Source organism: Mus caroli, unplaced genomic scaffold, assembly GCF_978045245.1.
Source record: "Mus caroli unplaced genomic scaffold, Mus_caroli_1 scaffold_13, whole genome shotgun sequence".
Lineage (NCBI taxonomy): Eukaryota > Metazoa > Chordata > Mammalia > Rodentia > Muridae > Mus > Mus caroli.
The window spans coordinates 42764480-42790013 of NW_028227268.1; the positions used below are offsets into that span (position 1 = coordinate 42764480).

At 47.4% G+C, this 25534-nt stretch overlaps 1 non-coding gene and 1 pseudogene across 1 annotated transcript; one reads left to right on the forward strand and one right to left on the reverse strand.

The window, feature by feature from the left end:
- Positions 1–1691: 1691 nt before the first annotated feature.
- Positions 1692–2449, reverse strand: LOC110305977 (phosphoglycerate mutase 1-like; annotated as a pseudogene).
- Positions 2450–6187: 3738 nt separating this feature from the next.
- On the forward strand, positions 6188–6319 carry LOC115032674 (small nucleolar RNA SNORA51). The gene has a single exon (XR_003838303.1). It is a non-coding gene; the product is annotated as a small nucleolar RNA SNORA51 (small nucleolar RNA).
- The last annotated feature ends 19215 nt before the right edge of the window (positions 6320–25534 follow it).

Here is a 25534-nt window from a genome sequence, read left to right on the forward strand (position 1 = left end):
ACCACTGTTAGGTGCCCAGCAAGTTTGACTATAATTAAAACACTGGGGCCAGTGAGATGGCTTAGTGGGTAAAGGCGCTTGCTGCCAAGACTTCTGACCTGGATTTGATCCATGTGACCAACATGGTAGACAGTGAATCCTACTTCTGCAAACTGTCGATTGACTGACACGACACTCACACACACACACACACACACACACACACACACACACACACACACACACACACAGACACGACACACACACACACACACAGACACACACCCCAAACAACTGAAAACATAAAAAATTAATTTTTAAAAAGTTTTCAATAGAGTATTTTAGAAGAAAAGCATATTAGAATGACTAGGCATCTTATTACATTCTAAATAAACTTACCATTTTTTATTTTGAGCTGGGCAGTTGGGGTGCACACCTTTAATCCCAGCACTCAAGAGGGAGAAGCAGATGGCTCTCTGTGAGTTCAAGGCCAGCCTGGTCTGCAGAGTTTCAGGATAGCCAGGACAACCCAGAGAAACCCTGTCTCAAAATAACAAAACCAAATTTGCAGTGAGTTTATACTTTTTCATAAAGCACTTGCGTAATTTGTCATATTTATTCATTTCCGTTTGTATTTTGGTATGTTGATGGTTGAATGAGAATGTCCCTCTTGGGCCCAGATGTTTGAATACTGGATTCTCAGTTGATGGCATTTTGGGGGGTGGTTTAGGAGGTGTGGTTTGCTGGAGGAGTGTGTCACTTGGGAAGAGGGTTTGCTGCTTCCAGCGCTTTCTCTCTCTCTGTTTTTGTTTGTTTGTTTGTTTTTTATTGCACCTCACTCCTTTATTATACTGATCTGGAAAGAGACTTAGTTGTTACGCCCGATCGGGCTCTGAACCCACACGGTAGGTCAAGCAGCTGGAACATGACTCAGACAGTGAAAGACAAAAACTCGGACATTAACCAAGGGCACTCACCTCTACAAAACAAGTCAAAGGAATCCAAACACAGCAAGAGGTACAAGGAGTTTATCCCACAGATATGAGGAATGGCTTATTTTCTGGTGACCACACAGGACTGCCACTAGCAACCTCAGAGTTGTTTTTGGGTGCTGATAATATGTATATGTACTTTTTTTTTTTTTTTTTTGTAAAAGTAAATGTAACATAGACTTGACAAGATTGGCCCCAACCTTCTAGGGCCAGCAGCTCCTTTAGGGTCACAGAGAAAGCAGGGTTAAAGTCACCATGAGGTTACTTCCACTCTCCACTGGAATGACTATGCCCCCAGTTACCTAATGGCAGGAAGAGTGCAGGACAGGTTCCAGGGACAAAACTGGACCGCAGCTTCTCCTCATTGGTCACACCACAGCACAGTTCCCCCCTGACTTCTTCCTAAGCAGACCCTTAGTAAACAAAGACCTAAGAAAAACTATAGTTACTGTCTCTCAACTCTCCTGGTACAGGGAGCTGTCCCTCGATGTGGTCTGAGAACCTGCACCCCCAGAGGTGTTATTCTGACTAGATTCTATAAAGGGAGTGGGTGTGGGGGATAAAAGACTACAATGAAAACGGGAGCCACAGGCCCACATCTGCAGCTACAACTTAAACTTAAGATCCTAAAGATGTAGTCAGTGTGGCAGGTGCTGGGGAGGGTGCAGGAGGCAGGAACAGGCAGGGAGGGTGTTGGGGTAGGAATCTGCCTCCTGGCCTTCACTTCTTCACCTTGCCCTGAGCAGCCACAGCTTTCATGGCTTTACGCACGGTCTCCTCGTCTCCCAGGAACTACATAGGCTTGATGGGCTTCAAGTTCTTGTCCAGTTCATAGACGATGGGGATGCCTGTGGGCAGGTTCAGCTCCATGATGGCCTCTTCTGAGAGACCCTCCAGATGTTTAACGATGCCCTGTGGCTGTTGCCGTGGGCAGAAATCAAGACCCTTTTCCCCTCCTTGATCTGGGAGACAATTTCTTCATTCCAGAAGGGCAGTGCTCTGGCAATAGTGTCCTTCAGGCTCTCACAGGAAGGTAGCTGGTCTTCAGTAAGGTCTGCATACCTGCTATCCTTGCTGATGTTGATGTAGAAGGGGTGATCAGGCTCCATGGGAGGCAGTGGGACATCGTAAGATCGTCTCCAGATTTTTACTTGGGCCTCATCATGCTTAGTAGCAGTTTCTGCTTTATTGAGACCTGTTAGACCCCCATTGTGTCGCTCATTGAGGCACCAAGTCCTGATCACTGGCAACCACATCTGGTCAATGGCATCCAGGACTGTCCAGAGGGTCCGGATTGCTCTCTTCTGCACAGAGGTGAAGCAGATGTCAAATTCATAGCCAGCATCTTGCAACACCTGGCGCTTCGCCTCCTCATGGCCCGCTGGGCTCAGGTCGGTGTTGTACCAGCCGCTGAAGCAGTTCTCCAGGTTCCAGACACTCTCGCCATGCCGGATCAGCACCAGCTTGTAGGCAGCCATGGCGACGGGCAGAGGATGCAGCAGCAACTCTCTCTCTCTCTCTGGTTTTTGATTGTATTTGAAGATGGGAACTCTCAGCTTCCTGCTCCTGTCACCACTATGCCTGCCAAGATGGACACTCAACCCTCTGGAATTATAAGCCAAAATGGTCTTTCTTCCAGAAGTTGCTTTTGATCTTGGTGTTTATCCTAGCAGCAGGAAAGGTGACTAATACAAGACGGTTACCTTTGAAAACTTATTAAAGCTGGGTGTGACAGTGCACACCTTTAACTCCACCAATCAGGAGCCAGAGGCAGGCAGATCTCCGTGAGTTCAAGACCAGTCAGGGCTACAGGGTTAGCAGATAAGACCCTGTCTCAAAAGGAAAAAAGAAATTTGTTGCTGATTGTACAAATTCAATGACTTTGCATGTTGTATTTTTTTTGCATTCAGTAATTTGCTGAACTGTTATTAACAACAATAATTTCTCTGAAATTTCTAGTGTCCTCGGGTGACTATTGCACATGTGGATAATAGATATCCATTTTTTTCTGGTCCCTGTAAGAGGCGTGCAGTGTCACTGAGAAGAGAATTTGCCACTGATGAGCCTTTGAAGGTTAAGGAGCTTGTGTTTTAGTGGACAAAGGATTCATATTTGTATCTGTCTTGAATGAATAGTAAGATTTAGTTAAACCTTTTATTTATTGAGAGAAAATGTTTTTTCTCCCCTAATTTGGCAAGGTGGCAAATCTATTAGTTAATTAGCTATCTAATGTAGAAATGATCTTGTCTACTTGAGATGAATACAATTTGGTCAGGTATCATTTCTTTTTTTTCAGAGAAAGGGTTTCACTATATAGTACTGGCTTGTCCTGGAACGCACTCTGTAGACCAGGCTGGCCTGGTCCGAGATCCTGAGTGCTAGGATTAAAGGTGTGTGTCACTACACCAGCTTTCTTTTTCTTTTCTTTTCTTTTCTTTTCTTTTCTTTTCTTTTCTTTTCTTTTCTTTTCTTTTCTTTTCTTTTCTTTTCTTTTCTTTTCTTTTCTTTTCTTTTCTCTCTTCTCTTCTTTCTTTCTTCCTTCCTTCCTTCCTTCCTTCCTTCCTTCCTTCCTTCCTTCCTTCCTTTCTTTCTTTCTTTCTTTCTTTCTTTCTCTCTCTCTCTCTTTCTTTCTTTCTTTCTTTAGAGAGGGTGCATGCATGCGTGTGTGCATGCGTGTGTTCATGTATATGTGAATACAGGTACCTGCCGAGGTTAGAGGTATGGGATCCCCCTGGAATTGGAGTTACAGGTGGTTGCAAGCCATTTGTTCTAGGTGCTGGTAATTGAACTCTGAGAGCAGTTTATGCTTTTAACTGCTGAACCTTCTCTCTAGCCCCAACTTTCTTTCATACAATACTTTTTATTTTGAGATAGGGTCTCTTTATGGAGCCCTGACTGTCCTGGAACTTACTGGCCTTGAACTCACAGAGATATACCTGTCTCTGCCTCCTGACTAGAGGTACACACCACCATGCCGAGTGTCCCTCCGTGCGCGGGAGTGTTCATGCATGTTTAACATGCCCATTGGTGTGGCCCTTGTTCAGTTCATGCTTAGGCAGCCATGTTAGTGAGACTTTATGGGCAGAGCTTCTGACAGCTCCAGGAAGTGGAATCTCATAGCAAACTCCTTGTTCCTCTGGTGCATACAGGCACTTGTTCTTTCCTGAAATGATCCCTGAGCCTCAGGTACAGGAGTTGTGTAGTCAATGCATCAGTTGGGATGGGGTGCCATGACTCTGCACTTTGATTAGTATGGTTTCTTTAATGGTCTTTATCCATTGCAAAGCAACAGGTTTTCTTGATTGAAGGTGAGGATTATACTTATCTGTGGGTATAAGGACAGCTATTTAGAATGTAGTCAGGACTTATACTGGTTTAGTAAAGTGGCAGTTGTAGGTTCTTCAAGATTCACAACTTTAATAGCCTCAGGTAGTTGGCTAGGTTTCCAGTAGCAGACATGCTTTTACTCATATTGAGTGGGCCTTAAGTCCAATTAGAGAGCTGTTGGTTATGCCAAGGTGTGAGTACCACTACTGCGCCCTTAGGTTATCACGCCTTGTTGGTTGTTGCTATGGTCCATAGGCTTCGTAGCTGGCTGGGATTGCTGGGTGAGTCCTTCCCTTGGACGTTTGCATGGCACCTTGTATGCAAACTGTAAAAGATAGTTCTCAGAGAGGCAGCCTTCTCATCAGTTCCTGCTCCCAGTCCTATGGGCTCCAGAGGGCTTTTAAAACCTTACTTTAAAAAGTTTTAGAAAACATATATACAATCTATCATTTTAAACCTTTTCTTTCTTTCTTTCTTTCTTTCTTTCTTTCTTTCTTTCTTTCTTTCTTTCTTGCGACAGGGTTTTGCTCTGAAGCCCAGGCTACCTTGAACCCTCAATCTTCCCACCTGGAGGTAAGTGCCACCATGGCTGACTTGCTGAAATATTTTAAGTGTAGAATTTATGATGACCAGGTCCTTTGCTGTTGTTCACCATCACTGCCTGCCTCCAGGGCTTTCCATCATCCCAAGCGGAAGCTCCCGATCCACTAAACTGGCCTCTCCATGGCTGTTCCTTCAGCTCTAATGTCTAGTACGTCGTAAAAGTGGAATCATTTCACTTTGCTTTTTATGTCTGGTTCATTTCCCTTAGCTTCATGTCTTCGAGGTTTATCCATATTGCAGTGTATGTTAGCATCAGCTCTGCCTCTGCCTCTCAAGGGCTGGGATTAAAGGCATGCACCGCTACTGCCTGGCTACCTGCACTTTAATTTTCAACTGGGAACAGAAAAATGTCTTTGGAATGTCAATCGGAGGCATTAAAAACCAGCTTAATATTCAGGTCATAAGTCAATCCCTGTTCTCACATAGCAATGGCATGTTTAATTTTTATCATTTAAACATCCTAGCTGGAGTTTTAACTCAGTGGTAGGGTCCTTGCCTATCATGCATGAGACATGGGTTCAATCCCTAGCACTGCAAAAAACAAACCTCACTCTAATAGCAGCAGTCAAAGAGATTCACTTCAGGGGCTGGCGAGATGGCTCAGATGTTAAGAGCACTGACTGCTCTTCCAGAGGTCATGAGTTCAATTCCCAGTAACCACATGGTGGCTCACAACCATCTGTAATGAAATCTGATGCCCCCTTCTGGTGCGTCTGAAGAGAGCAATGGTGTACTCACATAAGACAAAATGAATAAATGAATAAATCTTAAAAAAAAAAGATGCTCACTTCAAACATAACTAGAAATGTATCTTGAGAAATATCCAAAGAAAATCCTGAACCAATTACTTGGCAACTTGGTTCAAGCCCAGGAATGGAATTAACTGAACAGCCATAAATCTTTCTTAAAGGCCAACTGGTATTCCATTGTTTGTATATACCTCATCTTGTTCATCTCCACTCACATTCCAGTGGCTGCTTGGGTTCCTGCCCTTTGGCTATTGTGAAGTGGCTAGGCCCCAAAATGGCTACACTCAGTGCAAGGCTGGGAATGTGCTGAAGGACGCTCACATGTGTCGTGAGGGATAGAGATGTGACCCAGGACATCAAGATGACAATATAAGCTGGGTGTGGTGGCGCACACCTTTAGTCCCAGCACTCAGGAGCAGAGGCAGGCAGATTTCTGAGTTCCAAGACAGCCAGGACTATACAGAGAAACCCTGTCTCAAAAAAAAAAACAAAAACAAAAACAAAAAATAAAAAACAAAACAAAACAAAGACAATATAGGCCTCCTATGCTTACCACAGGCTGTGTTCCTACACTGACTGTATAGAAAGTGGAGGCAGAATAAACCTACCCTATGTACACCTCAGCCTAGGCCACTGTGCCTGGTCTGTATTGTGAATGGGGAGACATGGGTTAACAAAAACAAACAAACAAAAAAGACAATATATGTATTTATATGCATGGTCAGCTGAATCCTCTAGGAAACTCAAAATTCAAAAGACCAATGGTCATCAAAATCATAGAAAAAAATGACTGTGTCAGAGAAAACTTACCTATCTGTCTTACTTAGGGTTTCATTGCGGTGAACAGACACCATGACCATAGCAACTCTTATAAAGGCAAACATTTAATTGGGGCTGGCTTACAGTTTCAGAGATTCAGTCCATTATCATCATGGTGAGGAAGCATGGCAGCATCCAGGCAGACATGGTGCTGGAAGAGCTTAGAATTCTACGTCTTGATTCCCAGGCAGCAGCAGGAGACTGTCTATATTGGGTGGAGTTTGAGATCTGGGCCTCAAAGCCCACAGCAATGAACTTCCTCCAACAAGACCACACCTCCTAATAGTGCCACTTCCCATGGGCCAAGCATATTTAAACAACCACACTATCCAAGGGATGTTATTGTTTGGAATGTCTATGAGTTCCTTGGGATACTGGAAAGCTCATGTGTGAATGCTGTTTCAAGACTAAATGTGATGCCTTTCTACAAAATATCTTATTTATTTATTTATTTATTTATTTACATCCCCAATTCACCCCCATCCCAGTCTCCCCTTCAGAGACCCTCCTCCATCTCTCCTTCCCTTCCCCTGAGAGAGTGGGCCCTACCCTTGGTATCCTCCCCCACCCTGGTTCATCAAGTCTTTGCATAGTAGGCACATCCTCTCCCACTGAGGCCAGGCAAGGCTGCTGGCCCTGTTGGGGAAGGGATACCACAGTCAGGCTACGCTTTAGGAAGGGCCCTGCTCCAGTTGTTGGGGGGCCCACATAGAGGCTCAGCTAGCTAAGCATCTGCTTTGAAGGCCTATGCATGGTTCTTCATTTGTGTCCCACAGTTACTTACAAGGTCTTAGTAACGGATGCCTGGTGTTCGGGTAACACAAGCAGGGGAACCTGGGCTCTGAGCCTGGTGTTCGGGTAACACAAGCAGGGGAACCTGGGCTCTGAGGCACTCACTGGCTGGCTTAATATGTGGTGTTTTATAGATGGGTGCTTTGGAGTTTTACAAGAATGGACATTTGACAGTCAAGCATCGTACTGTTCCTCCGCCACCAGAGGAAGAATTCTAGTGTACTGTTACCCCCCTTATCACACTGGGATGAAAGCAATGGCCGCCCAGTCATCTTTCTGACAGCATTTGGAGTATTTTTGTGGTACCCTTATGCAATATGCAAAAGAACCCTTAGGGAAACTGCCGGAGGATGAACAAGTTAGCAGAGGCTAATGTAGCAGAGTGGGCTTCGTGATGATGAGGACCCAGGCATTGGTCAGAGAGCAGAAAAACTCGGCTGTGTTCCTTTTGCCTCTTTGTTTGTTTGTTTATTTATTTATTTTGCAAAGACTCGGTGAATATAAGTTTTCATTTCTTGCCTCATTGGGCCAAAAGGGTTTAGGGGCCTGAGGTCTGTGCAGCAATAGATTCATTTATGAAACATGTTTTGAGTATTTGGCATACAGATGCTGCATTGCATGGGATTAGACATGGGATTCTCCTAGAACGACTTCTTGATTAGAAGAGGAACTATAAATAAGGTGGTTTGAGAAATTTATACATAATTTGAGAGACCCGAGATTATAATGATTAGCCACTTAGGCAGAAGGCAGTATGGGAAAAAGTAACATGAGGCTGTCAACTTGACACAAGCTAGGGACATTTGGAAAGAGGAAACCTCGGGAGAGAAAATGCCTGCATCAGACTGGCCTGTGGGAACGGCTGCTTTTTTGCTGACTGATGCAGGAGGGCCCAGCTCAGCTCTAGGCAGGAGGTCCTGGGCTGCATAGGAAAACAGGCTGAGCAAAGCTGTGGGCAGGGGTTGGGTGGGGTGGGGTGGGGAGGGAACAAGCCACGAGCAGCCCCCTCCGCAGCCTCTGCTTCTGTTCCTGCCTTGAGTTCCCTTCATGATGAACTGTGAGCTGAGCTGTGAGTTGACATAAACCTTTCCCTCTCCAAGCTGCCTTTGGTCAGCGTTTTATCCCAATAACAGAAAGCACCACGCTAGGACAGAGGACTTGGAAGCTCACAGGAAAGGAAAACTCCAGCAAACCTTCTGTGCTCTTCTCTGAGTCAGTACCAAGCTCGCTCTTGCTCACAGTGTCTTTACTGCAGTTTGAAGAAAGTCCTGCATGCCTCTGACTGACACATGTTAGGAACTAAAGGTCTAATGCTCCAGTCCCTGCCCTCGGAAGCTTAAGTCTAAAGAGGATTCACAACATCCCCTTTTGACTGAGGCATCCCTGGGCTGTGCGATCTTAGCTCAGAAAGTGACCACTGATGAGAAAATTAAGTTCTGCAATAAAACCCACAGCCTATTCTTTTTGTCTTAACGCTGTATGTGGCTACATCAGACATCTGTAACTGCTTCACGCTAAGGAAACAGTGCTAAGCTGCAAGGCCTTGTGTCTCTCTCCCAGAAGAGGAAGCCAAGGTAGAAGGAGAGAGGAGGCCCAGGCACCAGGCAGTGGTCCTGGGATCCAGCTCAGGCCCAGGTCAACCTGATCTAAAGCTAGTAATAGCATTACTGTATTTCTTATTTGGAAGCAATTTGTTGAGTCAGCAAATTGAGTAATTTTTTTTTTATTCAAACATATGACTATACACACACACACACACAGAGAGAGAGAGAGAGAGAGAGAGAGAGAGAGAGAGAGAGAGAGAATGAAAGATTGAAATTTTATTTTTATTTATGTGGGTCAGGTCCAAAGTACAGTTCCCTTCCTCAAATCCTGGTGGTTAGACAAAAGCCAGTATTCCTCAGGAACTACCAAGGGAGCCAGTTTCCTGGCACAAGGGGCAAATGGTATCTGTGGTGCCCATTAGCACATCAAAGCACATGCTGGCCTCCAGGCTTCCTTGGTATCACCAGAACCTGCTGCACATTTCTGAGTCCATCCTGGCTCTTCTCACCCTGCCCCTTACCCCAGACTTCTCCAGCTCACGGCCTCCCCTCCCCAGCTTCTTGTTCTTCTTCTATCCTCCCTATTTTGATCCTGTGCTCTTTTTTTGTCTTCCTCTCAGTTCTCTCTTACACACTCTCTTGGTCTTCCTCTGTCAAAGTTTCTACTCCTGCACAAAACATCATGACCAAGAAGCAGGTTGGGAAGGAAGCTTCCGAATAAGAAATACAGTAATGCTATTACTAGCTTTAGATCAGGTTGACCCGGACCTGAGCTGGATCCTGGGACCACTGCCTGGTGCCTAGGCCTCCTCTCTCCTTCTGCCTTGGCTTCCTCTTCTGGGAGAGAGACACAAGACACACTTCCACACTGCTCTTTGTCACTAAAGGAAGTCAGGACTGGAACTCACACAGGGCAGGAACTTGGGGGCAGGAACTGATGCAGAGGCCATGGAGGGATGCTGCTTACTGACTTACTTCACCTGGCTTACTCAGCTTGCTTTCTTATAGAACCCAGGACTTCCAGCCCAGGGATGGCACCGCCCACAATAGCCTGGCCCCTCCCCCCTTGATCACTAATTGAGAAAATGCCTTACACCTGGAGTTCATGGAGACATTTCCTCAAGGGAGGCCCCCTTCTCTGGGATAACTCCAGCTTGTGTCAAGTTGTCACACAAGACCAGCCAGTACAGTCTCCTTTGTCCACACGCTTTGTCTTTCTCTCTCTCACACACACACCGCCACTCCCCATAGCCACACCCAGTCTGCTGGCCATGTTTTTCTATTGTGTTTCTTTCCGTGCTCTGGACTCCTCAGATCCCTTTGGCTCCATACTCCCTCATATATACAACAGAAACCTTCCACTTTACCTTGGACGGGTCATGGATAGTGTGTATGCCTATGTATATGCATATACATATGTATATATCTCTGGGTGTGTATGCTGTGAGTATGTGGGAGCCTGAGGAAGCCAGAAGAGGGCATCAGACTCCCAGGAGCTGGAATTATAGGCAGTTATGAGCTGACCAAGTAGGGTAGATGCTGAATTCCCGTTCTCTGGAAGAGCAGAAAGTATTCTAACCACAGAGCCATCTCTCCAGCATATAAAAGCTGATTTAAAAATATCCATTACGTAATTTTCTAATTAAAATAAATTATTATTATTATATCATCTAAATTTTAGAATATAAAGAAAAACAGAAAGAAAAAAGTTATTGTACTGTATGTCACAATGTATGTACAGTATGATTGTACTGACAGTTAATTATGAAATGTTTAATTGCATTTCCCTTGAGTTCAGGGCCTGGTGTCATGTGATCGCTCCAGGTGAAGAATAGAATAGCATTTAGTAAATTTAGGACTTATAAAGGTTGGACCGATTGGAGATGGAGGTGATTGTAACATGGAGGTCAAAGCCTACAATACCACAGATGGGCAGGAGGTGTTGGGAGCAATGTGGAGCCATAGAAGAGTGGTGCTCGGCCCTCCCTCCAGGATGAGAGCCTCTGGATGAAGCATCTTAGCAGCCTCTGAGTTGACCAAGGCTGTGGGAGCTCTGCATCTTATCTCAGCCCTGACCCTGCTCCCCCAATTCCACCCCTTTCCTTCCACAGGATCAGATCTAGTGTGCTTTCTCTACTGGGTCCCACTTTGCACCTCCCCCTTTTTTTCCTTTTCCATTTTTTTCAAGACAGAGTTTCACTGGGCAGCCCCAGTTGTCCTGGAACTCATTCTTTAGATCAGGCTGGCCTTAAACATATAGATCCCCTCTGCATCAGCCTCCCAAGTTCTGGGACTAACCATGAGCGCAGCCATTTCCCTGCACTTCCCTGCACTCCCCCCTCCTTTTTTTTTGATATCACTGTCCTCAACAGATCTTCCACTACTGATGCCCACTTGGCCTCTGCTTCCCAGAGGCCCCGGTGGCTGCCAGTGAGATGCTTTGCATTTCTAAGTTTTAATGTTATCTTTAAGAAGTTAGTACCGCTGGCCGTGGTGGCGCATGCCTTTAATCCCAGCACTTGGAAGGCAGAGGCAGGCAGATTTCTGAGTTCGAGGCCAGCCTGGTCCACAAAGTGAGTTCCAGGACAGCCAGGGCTATACAGAGAAACACTATCTCAAAAAAAAAAAAAAAAAAAGTTAATAAGTTTCTCTCTCCTTCTCTCTCTCCTTCTTTCCTTCCTTTTTTTTTTCTTTTGACAGGGTTTCAGGTATTTCAGGTTGACCTTGAACTCACTTCCCACTTTAATTTGGGGAGTTCTGGGATTACAGACACACATCACTTCTTCATGCAGCATTTGGGATTGAGCCCAGGGCTCCATGCCTGCGAGGGCAAGCACTCTATCAACTGAGCTATGTCCCAAACAGTGTTAGAATTTTATATCTAATAATATCTAACAGACTATCAATTTTGATTTTAATACACAGCATAAATGTTATTCTAAGAACTGTGTTTTCATGGGATTTTACTTACACACTATACATTTGAAGATTTCTTTTTTTTTTTGGTTTTTCGAGACAGGGTTTCTCTGTGTAGCCCTGGCTGTTCTGGCACTCACTTTGTAGACCAGGCTGGCCTCGAACTCAGAAATCCGCCTGCCTCTGCCTCCCGAGTGCTGGGATTAAAGGCGTGCGCCACCACGCCCAGCTCATTTGAAGATTTCTTAACTGAGTATAAAAATGTTTTAGGAAGTACCACAATGGTAGGGATAGAATCCCAGCACTTGGGAGGCTGAAGCAGGAGGATTGAAAGAGTTTGATGTCAGCCTGGTCTATAGAATGAGACTCTGCTTGAGTGAAAGGAAGGAGGGAGGGAGGGAGGGAAGGAAGGAAAGAAGGAAGAAAGATGGACAGAAGAACTCTGGGGAGCCATAGAAGAAACTCTGGGAAGAGAATGGGAAGATTGGATATGGAAGAGGCCACATCAAGGCAAGAAGCCTTTCAATAGAAGAGATGGGCAGATACACAGGGAAAGCAGAGGGGCCCCTGGGAACCCCGTGGCTGCTGTCTAGAAGTGCCTCGTACAAGCAGTCGATAAAGTCTGAATCATGTGGGAAATCAGAGTAACGCAGTAAAAATGCGTTAGTGCTGAGTGTCCTGCCATGCCAGCTAGTGCAAATCACACACTGAACACATAAAATAAATATATGAAACTAGCGTCCTCTGGAGCTGTGACTCCAGCCATTGCAGGAGCTTTTAGGGGTTGCTAATAAAATACTAAAGCGTTTTGGCTATCCGACTTCATATCCAAGATGGCAATACACTGTTTGCAGATGGCTGCGGCTCTTGCCTCCCAAGGCCCAGAGGTCTCCCTGTGGGCTGTCATGGCCTTCTGGAGCCTTTGCCTGTTGCCCTGAGTCTGACAGTGAGGGAGATGGTTCCACTGAAGGTGGTGCTTTCTTCCTGACATCTGAGGTCTGCTTTGACATCTGCAGTTACTGGTCAGAGGCAGAGATTCTCCTGTTTCTATCATGATTTCTGAGGGACTAGTACCCTAGGGTATATTCTCTATCTAGCCCTCATCATTGCCCTCAAAGGCCCATTTAGTTTTCTGACCTCCCCCTCCCCCAACCACACACCTTCGCCCTTCTACCTAATTGGCTGTGAACTTCAACTCTGCCCAAGTGTGGGGTTCTCACCCTGGGGACCCCTTTGTGCCCTCTAATGCTCAAGTTGCAAACCTGATCTCTTAGCTATGCCTCAGGAGACAGGGTACAGCCAAAGCTGAGAGCTACTGGCTTAATCAGCCATTTCCCTGGTGGAAGGCAAAAAAGGGCAGGGCAGGAGGGAGCTCTCATTACAGAGTTTGAGGCAGGCCCTTTTCAGGACAGAGCCAGGTTACCTGGCTCCTGTTCTACTCTGCATGGCTGCCATTGGTATTTCCATGGAGGAAATGCACACAGACTTACCCTTGATAGAGACAGTTGGGTTTCCTTGGTAGGTGAATCCTTTGTACCCTCCCACTCCAACCCTCACGTGGGCCGCGGACTTGGAGTTTGAAGGAAGAACAGCAAGATCATACACCTGTGGCTGGGAGTTGGGGCTGTAGTTCATTGGTAGAGTGCTTGCTTAGCATATAGGAAGGCCTGGGTCTACCCCCAGTACTGGGTGTAGCTGTGCAAGCCCAGAATCCCAGTTCTCAGGAAGTAGAGGCAGGAGGATCACAGACAAAGCTCATCCAGGGTACATCGCAAGTTAGAGGCCAGCCTGGGCTATGTAAGACTGTCCCAAGAAAGAAAAAAAAAATAGTGTTTATGTTTGATAGGGATAACCACATGACCCTGTTCCTTAGTCCTCCTCAGTGGGAGCTGGGTCCCTGGCCAACACTTGATAAGCTTCATTCCAACTTTCTCAACTATTCTGGTAGGCTGACATTTGGGCCGCCTTTTTAGTAATAGAAGATATGGTCAGACAGTGAAGGTGTCTCCAGCTTAAGGGAACTTGTAACTCGTTGTGGGTATGTAGCTAGCCAGGGTTGGAACAGGGACTTAGACCTTCTCCCGTGGTGAGGTCCAGATTCCAGTTTCCTTGCCTGCTAGCTCTGTGTAATCTTGGGCCTGACACACAACCTCTGCCCAATCGGAATCAACTGCGAAACGGGGAACTGCCACCCTAGTCTGCCTGGGCTTCCCTCCAGACAGAGCAGGTGTGATCATAGATAAACAAGCAAACTTGAGCGCATGGTTGGGCAGCCATACAGACTTTGGTCCACATCAGTGAGAGATGCAACAGGTGTTGGCTGACCCACACATTCCTTAGAGGGAGCAGGTTCAAGTTAATCCTTTATTCTATGAGCTTCAGATGATATACCCCGTGACTCCAGCTTACACTGCAGGCTAACGTCCTCTTAGGTCCTCCCCTGGGACACTGCAGTCTAAAGTCCTCCCAAGGCTTTCCTAAGCTGCAGCTTCCTGGACTCTGTGTGGGCCCATTTGGGATGACTGCTTCCTGCGCATGTGTTTCAGTGACTACTCTGTTTGCCTTTCATGTTTTCCCTCATGACTATATATGGTAAGGGAGGAGGCTTACTGTCAGGACTTCCTGATGTAGGGATGGAGGCCGGTTGTAGGCCGACTGTTTCAGTTTTGACTGGGTACAGATCCCATTTGTTCACGTACCTCTTTGTTCCAGACACCTCATTTCTGTGGTCACCAAAACCTAAGTACAGGGTTTGGATGACTCAGTGGTTAAGAAAACTTACTGCTCTTACAGAGGACCCAGGTTTAGTCCCAGCACCTGCGAGGTGGTTCACAACCATCTCTTACTCCAGTTCCAGAGGATCTGATGCCCTCTTCTGACTCCTACAGGCTCCACATGGTGCACATACATATGCTTAGGCAAAATACCCATACACATAGAATAAAAAAACAAATAAATCTTTAACAAAGACATAAATGTGCTGAGATCTCTTCTTTAAAATTTTTTAAATTTAAAATTTATATTATTATGTATGTGTTCATGGTGCTTATACATGGGTGGGTGTGCTGTGGCAGACATGTAGAGGTCAGAGGATGCGTCTGTGGAGTTAATTCTTTTCTTGCCCCTTCCTGTGAATTTCAGGGATTCAGATCAGGTCACCCGACATGCATGGCAAACACCTTTAACCCCCAGAACCATCTCACTGGGGTTGAGGGCTCTTCTTTGCCATTTTTCCGTAGGCTTTTCTAGATCTTTACTTCGAACCTACTAACTTTATTTTATGCTTCTGTGGACAAACTCTGACCCCTTCCCCTCAGGGTCATGAGCTGTGCCTTCTGAGCAGAGCCATGGTCCTCCTCCCGGGTTGTGGTGAGACTGAGTGAAAGCATCAGGTACTCTGGGAACACTAGCTGAGTACGGTGGACACTGGGGAGCACTGAGGACACTAGGTGGGCACTGAGGTCACTAGGTGAGCACTGTGGACATTAGGTGAGCACTGTGGACATTAGGTGAGCCCAGTGGACACTGTGTGAGCATGGCGGTCACTACTAACTTGGTGAAATTATGTAATGACAGTTGTCTCGTGTGAGTTATGATGACAGAAAGTTCAAGGTACACAGAAGACACTCAGTAAGCTGAGCAAGTCTAACTGATGTCTCTGACCCCTGCTTGTCTAGGGATCCAGTGTCCCTGCCTAATTCCTCTATTATCTTACTCTCCAAGTGGTTGTTGAGATTCACTGGGGTACGTTTACAGCTGTCTCATGTGGTCTTGTTGCTTATTCAGTTAAGTTTTAGTTGTGTTAAAATAAACATAACTGCCCAGTATGGCCACACTTGCCTTTAACCCCAGCACTTGGGAAGCAGAGGCAGGAGGATTTCTGTGAGTTTAAGGCCACCTGCTCTATGAAGTGACTTCCAGGACAGTTAAGGCTACTCTCTCTCAAAACAACAAGAGGTATGCCTTAACTGGTTTTTGTTTGTTTGTTTGTTTGTTTTTTCATTAAAATTTGGGGAGAGGTTGGTTTACATTTTTTCTTATTTAGTTTTATGTGTATGGATGTTTTACCTGCATTTATTTTCTGTGTGCTGTGAATGTTTCTGGAGGAGACCAGAGGACAGCATTAGATCCCCTGGAACTGGAGTTACAGATGACTATAACTCCACAAGGATTGAACCTTGGTCTTCTGGAAGGGCAGCTAGTACTTTTAATTGCTGAGTTGCCTCTTTTGCCTCTCACGGTTTCTAAATGTACAGTTTAGTGTAGTACAGATAGTGTATTAAGCATGCTATCTCCACTATGAACTTGAGCCACCTTGTAATGTAATGTCCCCAATTTTTGTGTGTGCATGTTCTCTCTCTCTCTGTGTGTGTGTGTGTGTGTGTGTGTGCATGTGTAGAGGTTAGAAATCGGTGTTGGGTGTCTTCCTTAGTCACTTCTCCACTTTATTACTTGAAACAGCTTGTCATCTTGGCTAGACTTCTGGCCAGTAAACCTGAGGGGTCCCCATCTCCACCCCCAGATCTGGAGGGGACACACTATCACACCTGGCTCTTTACACAGGTGCTGGAGATCCAAATCAGGTCAGTGTCCTTGTGCAGAAGTCACTTTGTCCTCTGAACCATCCATGAAGCCACTGTTTGTTTCTTTGTTAAGATAAGGTCTCCTTCTATAGCCCAGGCTGGCCTGGAACTCACTGTGTAGCCCAGGCAGGCCTCAAATTTGCACCTTCCCTGCCTTCTCCTCAGTGTTTGCAGATGTGTACCACCACACTGTAACCTTCCAGGGACATTCCTCTTACATCAGTCACTCCAGCGGGGACATCAGACTTTACATTCCTGGCCGTTCAAGGGCCAGGACATAAGTCTGGGACCAGGCTTAGTCAATTAGCTGCAGCCATGCAGACCTTGATTACACAGAGGCACAATATACAGCAGGTCCTTTGTTAATATAGATGGCAGTAGAAGAGCAACTACCTTTCATGGTGGTGGCTCCCTGTGGCAAAGTGAGGCTTCTCATGACCACATGAAGGCATCCAGGTGCCTGGCACAGTTCAGTGTGGGTGATTCTCCTCTCTCTCTCTCTCTCTCTCTCTCTCTCTCTCTCTCTCTCTCTTCCTTTCTTTATTTGAGGCAAGGTCTCACTATGTACTTTGTCTGGCCAGGGGCTTGCTATGTAGACCAGTCTGGCTTCAAACTCATACAGAACTTCCTGCCTCTGCTTCATGATTATATTATAGATATTCCTTTCATATATTATTGCTTTATGTCCATTTTGAATTCCTTTTTCTTAACTAGCTAGGCACTAGAACCATGCCTGCATTTTATTAGGAAGCTACCAGAGAAAAGAGGCCACAGTTACCTGAATCCCCCTTGCTGTGGGTTCTGTGTCTGCTGTGGATGCTGTGCGTGCTGTGGGTGTTGTGTCTGCTGTGGGTGCTGTGGGTGTTGTGTCTGCTGTGGGTGCTGTGTCTGCTGTGGGTGCTGTGTCTGCTGTGGGTGCTGTGTCTGGTGTGGGTGCTGTGTCTGCTGTGGGTGCTGTGTCTGCTGTGGGTGCTGTGTCTGCTGTGGATGCTGTGCGTGCTGTGGGTGCTGTGTCTGCTGTGGGTGCTGTGTCTGCTGTGTCTGCTGTGGGTGCTGTGTCTGCTGTGTCTGCTGTGGGTGCTGTGTCTGCTGTGTCTGCTGTATCTGCTGTGGGTGCTGTGTCTGCTGTGTCTGCTGTGTCTGCTGTGGGTGCTGTGTCTGCTGTGGGTGCTGTGTCTGCTGTGTCTGCTGTGGGTGCTGTGTCTGCTGTGTCTGCTGTGTCTGCTGTGGGTGCTGTGTCTGCTGTGTCTGCTGTGTCTGCTGTGGGTGCTGTGTCTGCTGTGTCTGCTGTGTCTGCTGTGGGTGCTGTGTCTGCTGTGTCTGCTGTGTCTGCTGTGTCTGCTGTGTCTGCTGTGTCTGCTGTGGGTGCTGTGTCTGCTGTGTCTGCTGTGGGTGCTGTGGGTGCTGTGTCTGCTGTGGGTGCTGTGGGTGCTGTGTCTGCTGTGTCTGCTGTGGGTGCTGTGGGTGCTGTGTCTGCTGTGGGTGCTGTGTCTGCTGTGTCTGCTGTGTCTGCTGTGGGTGCTGTGTCTGCTGTGTCTGCTGTGTCTGCTGTGGGTGCTGTGTCTGCTGTGGGTGCTGTGGGTGCTGTATCTGCTGTGTCTGCTGTGGGTGCTGTGTCTGCTGTGGGTGCTGTGTCTGCTGTGTCTGCTGTGGGTGCTGTGTCTGCTGTGGGTGCTGTGTCTGCTGTGTCTGCTGTGGGTGCTGTGTCTGCTGTGTCTGCTGTGTCTGCTGTGGGTGCTGTATCTGCTGTGTCTGCTGTGGGTGCTGTGTCTGCTGTGTCTGCTGTGTCTGCTGTGTCTGCTGTGGGTGCTGTATCTGCTGTGTCTGCTGTGGGTGCTGTATCTGCTGTGTCTGCTGTGGGTGCTGTGTCTGCTGTATCTGCTGTGTCTGCTGTGTCTGCTGTGGGTGCTGTATCTGCTGTGTCTGCTGTGGGTGCTGTATCTGCTGTGTCTGCTGTGGGTGCTGTGTCTGCTGTGTCTGCTGTGGGTGCTGTATCTGCTGTGTCTGCTGTGGGTGCTGTATCTGCTGTGTCTGCTGTGGGTGCTGTGTCTGCTGTGGGTGCTGTGTCTTCTGTGTCTGCTGTGGGTGCTGTGTCTGCTGTGGGTGCTGTGTCTGCTGTGGGTGCTGTGTCTGCTGTGGGTGCTGTGTCTGCTGTGTCTGCTGTGTCTGCTGTGTCTGCTGTGGGTGCTGTGTCTGCTGTGTCTGCTGTGGGTGCTGTGGGTGCTGTGTCTGCTGTGTCTGCTGTGTCTGCTGTGTCTGCTGTGGGTGCTGTGTCTGCTGTGTCTGCTGTGTCTGCTGTGTCTGCTGTGTCTGCTGTGGGTGCTGTGTCTGCTGTGTCTGCTGTGGGTGCTGTGTCTGCTGTGTCTGCTGTGTCTGCTGTGGGTGCTGTGGGTGCTGTGTCTGCTGTGGGTGCTGTGTCTGCTGTGTCTGCTGTGTCTGCTGTGTCTGCTGTGGGTGCTGTGTCTGCTGTGTCTGCTGTGTCTGCTGTGGGTGCTGTGCGTGCTGTGGGTGCTGTGTCTGCTGTGGGTGCTGTGTCTGCTGTGGGTGCTGTGTCTGCTGTGGATGCTGTGCGTGCTGTGGGTGCTGTGTCTGCTGTGGGTGCTGTGTCTGCTGTGGGTGCTGTGTCTGCTGTGTCTGCTGTGGGTGCTGTGTCTGCTGTGGGTGCTGTGTCTGCTGTGTCTGCTGTGTCTGCTGTGGGTGCTGTGCGTGCTGTGGGTGTTGTGTCTGCTGTGGGTGCTGTGGGTGCTGTGTCTGCTGTGTCTGCTGTGGGTGCTGTGTCTGCTGTGGGTGCTGTGTCTGCTGTGGGTGCTGTGTCTGCTGTGAGTGCTGTGGACAGAACATCCTTGCTGGGGACTTCCTTCTGATGGACTGGTCAGGTCCCAGTTCCTTTCTTGTCTGTTCACTTGAGGCAGGGAATGCTCTGAGATACAGCTAGCTCCTCCTCCCTGTTGGGGTCTCTGGGAGAGAAGTCATTTTCATTAATTGTGACAGATCACAGCTGGGAAGAACATCCTGGTGGGCTGTCCTATCCAGGGTTTTATTCCTGAACATCTGCTTTAACTGTAGTACTTGCCTGGACACCAGGCTTACCACCCAAACCCCCACCCCCATTTTTTTTTTTTTTTTTTGAGACAGAGAGGTTTCTCTGTGTAGCCCTGACTATCCCGGAACTCACTCTGTAGACCAGGCTGGCCTCGAACTCGGAAATCCGCCTGCCTCTGCCTCCTAAGTGCTGGGATTAAAGGCATGCGCCACCACTGCCCAGCTCCCAATTGTTTGTTTGTTTGTTTGTTCGGGTTTTTTTTTTTGTTGTTGTTGTTTTTTGTTTTTTGATTTTTTGAGACAGGGTTTCTCTGGATAGCCCTGGCTGTCCTGGAACTCACTTTGTAGACCAGGCTGGCCTAGAACTCAGAAATCTGCCTGCCTCTGCCTCCCAAGTGCTGGGATTAAAGGCGTGTGCCACCACCGCCCTGCTGGTTGTTTTTTTTTTTTTTAAATGATTTTTAAAACTACACTGTGTGTGTGTGTGTGTGTTTGTGTGTATGTCTGTGTCTGTGACCCGCCTGCTGTCACATGTGTGTCCAGGTCAGAAGACAATACATGGAGTCACGTTTCTCCTCCTGTCTTGTGGATTCAGAGAGTTGAACTCAGGTTATCAGGCTCCGTGGAAAGCTCCTTTACCCTAAGCCATCTCACCAGCACAGGCTCTGTCTTTTTCATTAGAACTTTCTGTTGGCTTCTCAATGGTGCTGTCTCGAGAGGTGTGCTCTGTGGAGAGGCACATTTAAAGATCCAGAGCAGGTGTCCCTTTCTTTGGAAAGGGACCAAAGAGAGAAAGGGGATGGAGAATCTCTATGGCATGTCTCTTGCTTCAGCTTCAGCTTTCTCTGCAGACTTATGCCTGTTCTCACTTCATGTAGGTTGTGATGACTGAACGCTTTCCCTCAAATACAAAAACAAACTCCCTAAACATGCAGTTATGTACTTATTGATTTATGTGGGGGTGGGGGTGGGCTCGGTGGGTGGGCACATATCATGCTTTATGCATCCGAGGACAACTTTTAGGAGTTGCTTCTTTCCTTCCACCATGTGTGTCCCTGGGGCTCAAACTCAGGTCTATAGCCTTTAGACTATTCTCACTGAGCCGCCTTTTCCTTGCCAGGATTATCTTGGAGACCTAAGGTAAGAAAGCATTATGTTTCTGGGAACCCACAGGCTAGAGGAAGGGTGCAAACAAGCCCGGGCTCAGTGGGTAGTTCCTGAGAGACCATCACATTCCTAGCATCCAGACTGTGTCTTACTTCATGTGTGCCTTCCTTTCATGTCTGCAACTCTCTCAGGGATTGCGTATTCACTCATCTGATCACCCCTGTTGTCACTTGCCTTCCCGGCATCCTGGATTTGACATGAGCTGGTGGGCATGTCATAGAGCCTGCTTGCCTTCTGCCCAGGCCATGCCTCTGACTCCTGCAGCTCAGAGAGCAGGGTTCCACTTTCCCTTTCCAGTGGGTTTCTGTTGCCCGAGTCTACATTCTGATCCCATCTCAGGGCTAGGATGGAGATATCTCCTGGTAGAGGAACAACTGTTCCCTCTCTATGCTTTGTTTTTGTATTGAAAATACAGTATGGTTGCCTCCCAAAGCCCATTGGACCCAGCCTCAGCTTCTGCAGCCTCAGTGATGCACAGCTCCTCCAGGGGGATGTTAGCAGTGTGTTCTAGAAGACTGGCTGGGTTCTTCCTACTCTCTTCTCCAGGTCTAGTTGGAACCCAGGCCTGCCTCAGTTTCTCATCTGCTAGAGCATTACCTGTACGCAACTATTCATTTCCCTGAGTGTAAGAGATGGTTTTCTAGCATGGGATGGTGGTCTAAAGCCAGGCCAAGTTTAAGTAGCATTTTCTACTTACACGAGCACGCTCTCTTGGCATCTTCTGGCCTTGTTGGTTCCTGGGAGCCATGGCTGTCTGGGTTGTCTTTATAATTACAGGAACATTTGCTTTATATCTTTACCACAAAGAGTCCTATTCATGGATTTTTTTCTTAACATAAAAATTATCTTCTTCCTAGGGCAGCAGTTTTCAACCTGTGGGTTGTGACCCCTTTGGAGTCATATATCAGATATCCTGCACACCAAATATTTACATGACAGTTTATAACAGTAGCAACTTACAGTTATGAAGTAGCAACAAAATAATTTTATGCTTGGGGTTCATCACAACATGAGGAATGGAATTAAAGGGTCCCAGGATTAGGAAGGTTGAGAACCACTGTCCTGGGGGGTATAATGCCCTCTTCTGGTCTCTAAGGGCACCACACACACGATGCACTTATATACATGCATGCAAAACACTCACACACATATAAACAAACAAACAAACAAACAAACAAACAAACAAATCTTTTAAAAGATTGCCCTTGGTGCCAGGTGGCGGTAGCAAATGCTTTTAGTCCCAGCACTCCAGAGGCAGAGTAGAGGCAGGACAGTCTCTGAGCTGGAGGCCAGCCTGGTCTACAGAAGGAGTTACAGGACAACTAGGACTATACAGAAAACTAGTTTAGTTTTTGTCTCCAAAAACTAAAAAAAAAAAAAAAAGTGTCCTTGGGTTCTGATATCCCAGAAGTCACCAGTGAACTTATGAGTACTGTCATAATCATAATCATGTTTAGGTGTCGTTTCCTCGGGTGTTCCCCACCTTTAAACAATTATTTATTATTATTGTGTGTTCCTCCACACGTGTGTGGCGGTCGCAGGGCAGCTCTGTGGAGCTAACCCCCACCTTCCGCCCTCCGGCTTCCTGCAGGTTCCAGGACTGAACTCAGGGCAACAGAATTGGGTTCCAAGTTGCTTTACCAGCTGAGCGATCTCTACAACCAACCACTTTTAAAAGTTGTATACTTTTTTTTTTTTTTTGGACAGGGTCCTTGAATGGCCTGAAACTCACAAAGTAGGCTAGGCTGGCTGGCCAGCAAGCTGGCGGATCCACCGGTCTCCACCTCGCCAGGGCTGGGATTTCAAGCACTTCGAGAACACAGTCTGTGAACATTTTCAAAATCGATCTTTGCCTACAACACAGGATGAATCAAATTCTTGTGAAAGACAGCCTGTCTTGGAGCTTTAAAAATACAAATTTCTATAAACTCTCTTTGCTGGAAACAACTTCTTGAGAGGAAGGAAGTGGGAGAGACTGATGAGATGGAGCCCATAGAGCTAGAGGACTTTAATCCAAATCCGAAGCCGGGTATGAGGTTGGTGCGCATCACCCTAGAGGAGGCATTGGTGTCAAGCCTCTTAATGGACCACTTCTCTATACAGGAGCTTGAATGAATCTCACTTATAGAGTATCATCACTATGTGGCCCTGACTGACCTGGGAACTTGTTATGTAAAACAGGGCAGCTAGGAACTCATAGAGGTCCCCCTGCCTCTGCCTCTCCAGTGCTGGAATTAAAGACCTGCACTACCATTGCCTGCTGCTTTTAACTTTTTAAATGTGGCTACAATAAATTAACAACAATGTAAGCGATTTACATTGTATTTCTATGGTTATAAAGAGGGCATGTGTCCAATCACTGAGTGCCAAAGGTCATATTCTGTGCAGCCAGACCTCCTGAGTGTCCAGGATATTCCCACATATCCAGGACAGGGCAAAGGGACTTGTCCCTGCCCCAGAGAACAGCTGTGCTTCTGCTTTGAAAAGTGGCCACCAGAGCCCTTCTCAATCGTGGTTCCTGGGACATCGTTTCATTATTTATTCAGTTTTTTTTTAAAAAATAATGCATTGCCAAGCCTAACCAGCGAAGTACAAGGAGAGAACTCTGTTTAATGGTCATGCCTCGCTTTGGCTCGGGTGTCGTAATTTCTGGTATTGCAGCAATGACCTCAGGCCTGCAGAGCTCTTCCAAAACATAACTCAGACTCCTCCTCTTTTCCCAGGGCAGGCCAGCATTCAGCCTTAGCCAGAGTGACACAGGCTCTTGCTCATTCCCATATTTGTCCATTCAGAGTCCTTTGAGCATCTCAGAGTGTTAGATGCCGTGCTAGGCATTGGGGATGAAGGGTGACAAGTGCCAATCTAGAACCTGCAGGGAGGGAAGAGAAGGGTGGATTCTGTCCTGTCTCGGGAAGGCTTCTTTCAGGAGGTAACATTTCTCTTGAGTTTTGAAGGGTGAATAGGAGCCACACTGCAGAGGGAGCATCGCAGCCTTGTATGATGATAAACTCTACTACAATCCCCCCAGAGAGCCCTGGGAATCTCTGGGGGTAAGACCAGCCTTAGCATTCCCTGAGTGCAGCCATTTTAGAAAGCATGCATTAGGGGAACGGCAGAGAGGCAACCCTTAAAAAATGACCACGGCGTGAGGACAACCTTCCAAAGACTAAGCACATCTCCAACCTGCCCAGGAGTCACGGACAACGCAAGGATATGGGCTTTGAAAGCAGATATAAATGCTGGCTGCTAGAACTCAGCCTGTACTATATTCATTGACTTAGGGCTTTGATAGACAGATAAGTGTTTATTGAGTGTCTACTTTGTGCCAGGTATTGGAAGCTGGGAAGTGATCTTGGTTTTGCTTTCCTAGGGCTCACTGCCTTGAGGGGGAGGGGGCGAGATACTTCTCAAGCAGTGTGGAGGAGAATGTGAGGAGAGCCCTCAGGAAGGCTCCCCAGTTGAGTTCCCTGCAGTCAGGAAAAGCTTCCCAGAGGAGGTGGCCTTAAGGAGATAGCTGGGCAGAATCTGTCAGAAAAGAGGGTAGAGGGAAGTAACTTTCCATGCAGAGGCAGGACTGAGCTTGGTGAATTCAGAGAACTGCAAGTGTTTACACTGGCTGGAGTGTGACTCGGTGTGGGGGAGGGCTAAGAAAGAAGTTGTGAGGCCTGCCAGATGCTTCGGCAGGGCAGGCAAAGGTGCTTGCTGCCTGAGTTTGATCCCTGGAAACACACGGTAAAAAAGAAAATTACCACCTCCTGCAAGCTGTCCTCTGACTTCCGTGTGTGTGTGTGTGTGTGTGTGTGTGTGTGTGTGTGTGTGCACATGTGTGTGAATGTGGGGGTCACATGTGTCTCACACACACAATCACACACACACACAATCACACACACACACAATCACACTCATATACAGGCATGTATACACACACACATACACATAAAGAGAAAATTTAAAAGGAAGAATTGGAAAATATCAGCATAGGCTGATCATGCTAAGCCTTCCGCGTAAAGGTGTGGAGTCTGTGCTTTGTGATGTAGACAGTGGGGAACCGTTCTTGATCAAGCATCTTCCCACATGGGGTGACATTGCACACACATCTGTGCCTCCTCTGCACTTTCCACTGCCAGGGTGAGGGCTGTGCCAGGAGGTGTGTCCCAGTCACCCCCTGAGGTGCCTTCCCACCTGGTGTGGTGTGACTCAGGATGTGGGGAGAAGAGGCAGAAGTGAAGCCAGGCACAGGCCTGGGCAGACCGGGGAGGCCAGGTATTCAAACAGTGAGAACCGGGACCAGATCCAAACCTAGAGGGGAGGGGAGGGGAGGAGAAAGGAGAGGAAGAGGAAGGGGGGCAGAAAGGGGTGGGAACAGAAGAGGGAGGGGAGGAGAAGAGGGAGAGGATAGGAAAAGCTAGGAAGAAAAGAGAGTGGGGCCAGAGGAGGCTGGGTGTGGGGAGGAGAGGGAGGAATGGAGGGAGAAAGGCTCTGCTCGGTGCCTTCATGGTGTGAAAAGTCCAACTTCACCAAGCTCTGTTCTGGGGTGGAGGGTGTTTGTGGTAGCAAGCCGAGGCACCCTGCCTGCCTTGGGCACCTCCTTTCTTTTTGCCTTGGTGTGACTCACACACAGGAGAGTTGAAGAGCAACCATTAACCAATTGGCTATGGGGCTAACTAGTCCAGAGTGCGGCAGCTGGTTGTGAGGCACACTGAGGAGAGCCACGCTCAGTCAGGGCTTCCTTTCTCTCCACAGCCCTTCCTCAGTTTGCAAGGCTCACCGCTCTTGTCTGGAATTGTCTGTTCAACTCTTCTGTCTGTCATTCACCCAACAAATGCCTCTCAAATGTCCCCTGAGGAAGACAGTGTGACAACTGTTACATGTCCACGCTCTCCTTTTAATTTTGAATCTTCCCAGAGTCCTTTAAGGCACCAGGCAAAGCTTGCAGGGTGCTACCCCAAGCTTCTTGGGGTCAATCGGTCTTGCTGTACATGTGAGTACTACACAACTGGACTCATGCTAAAAGATTCATT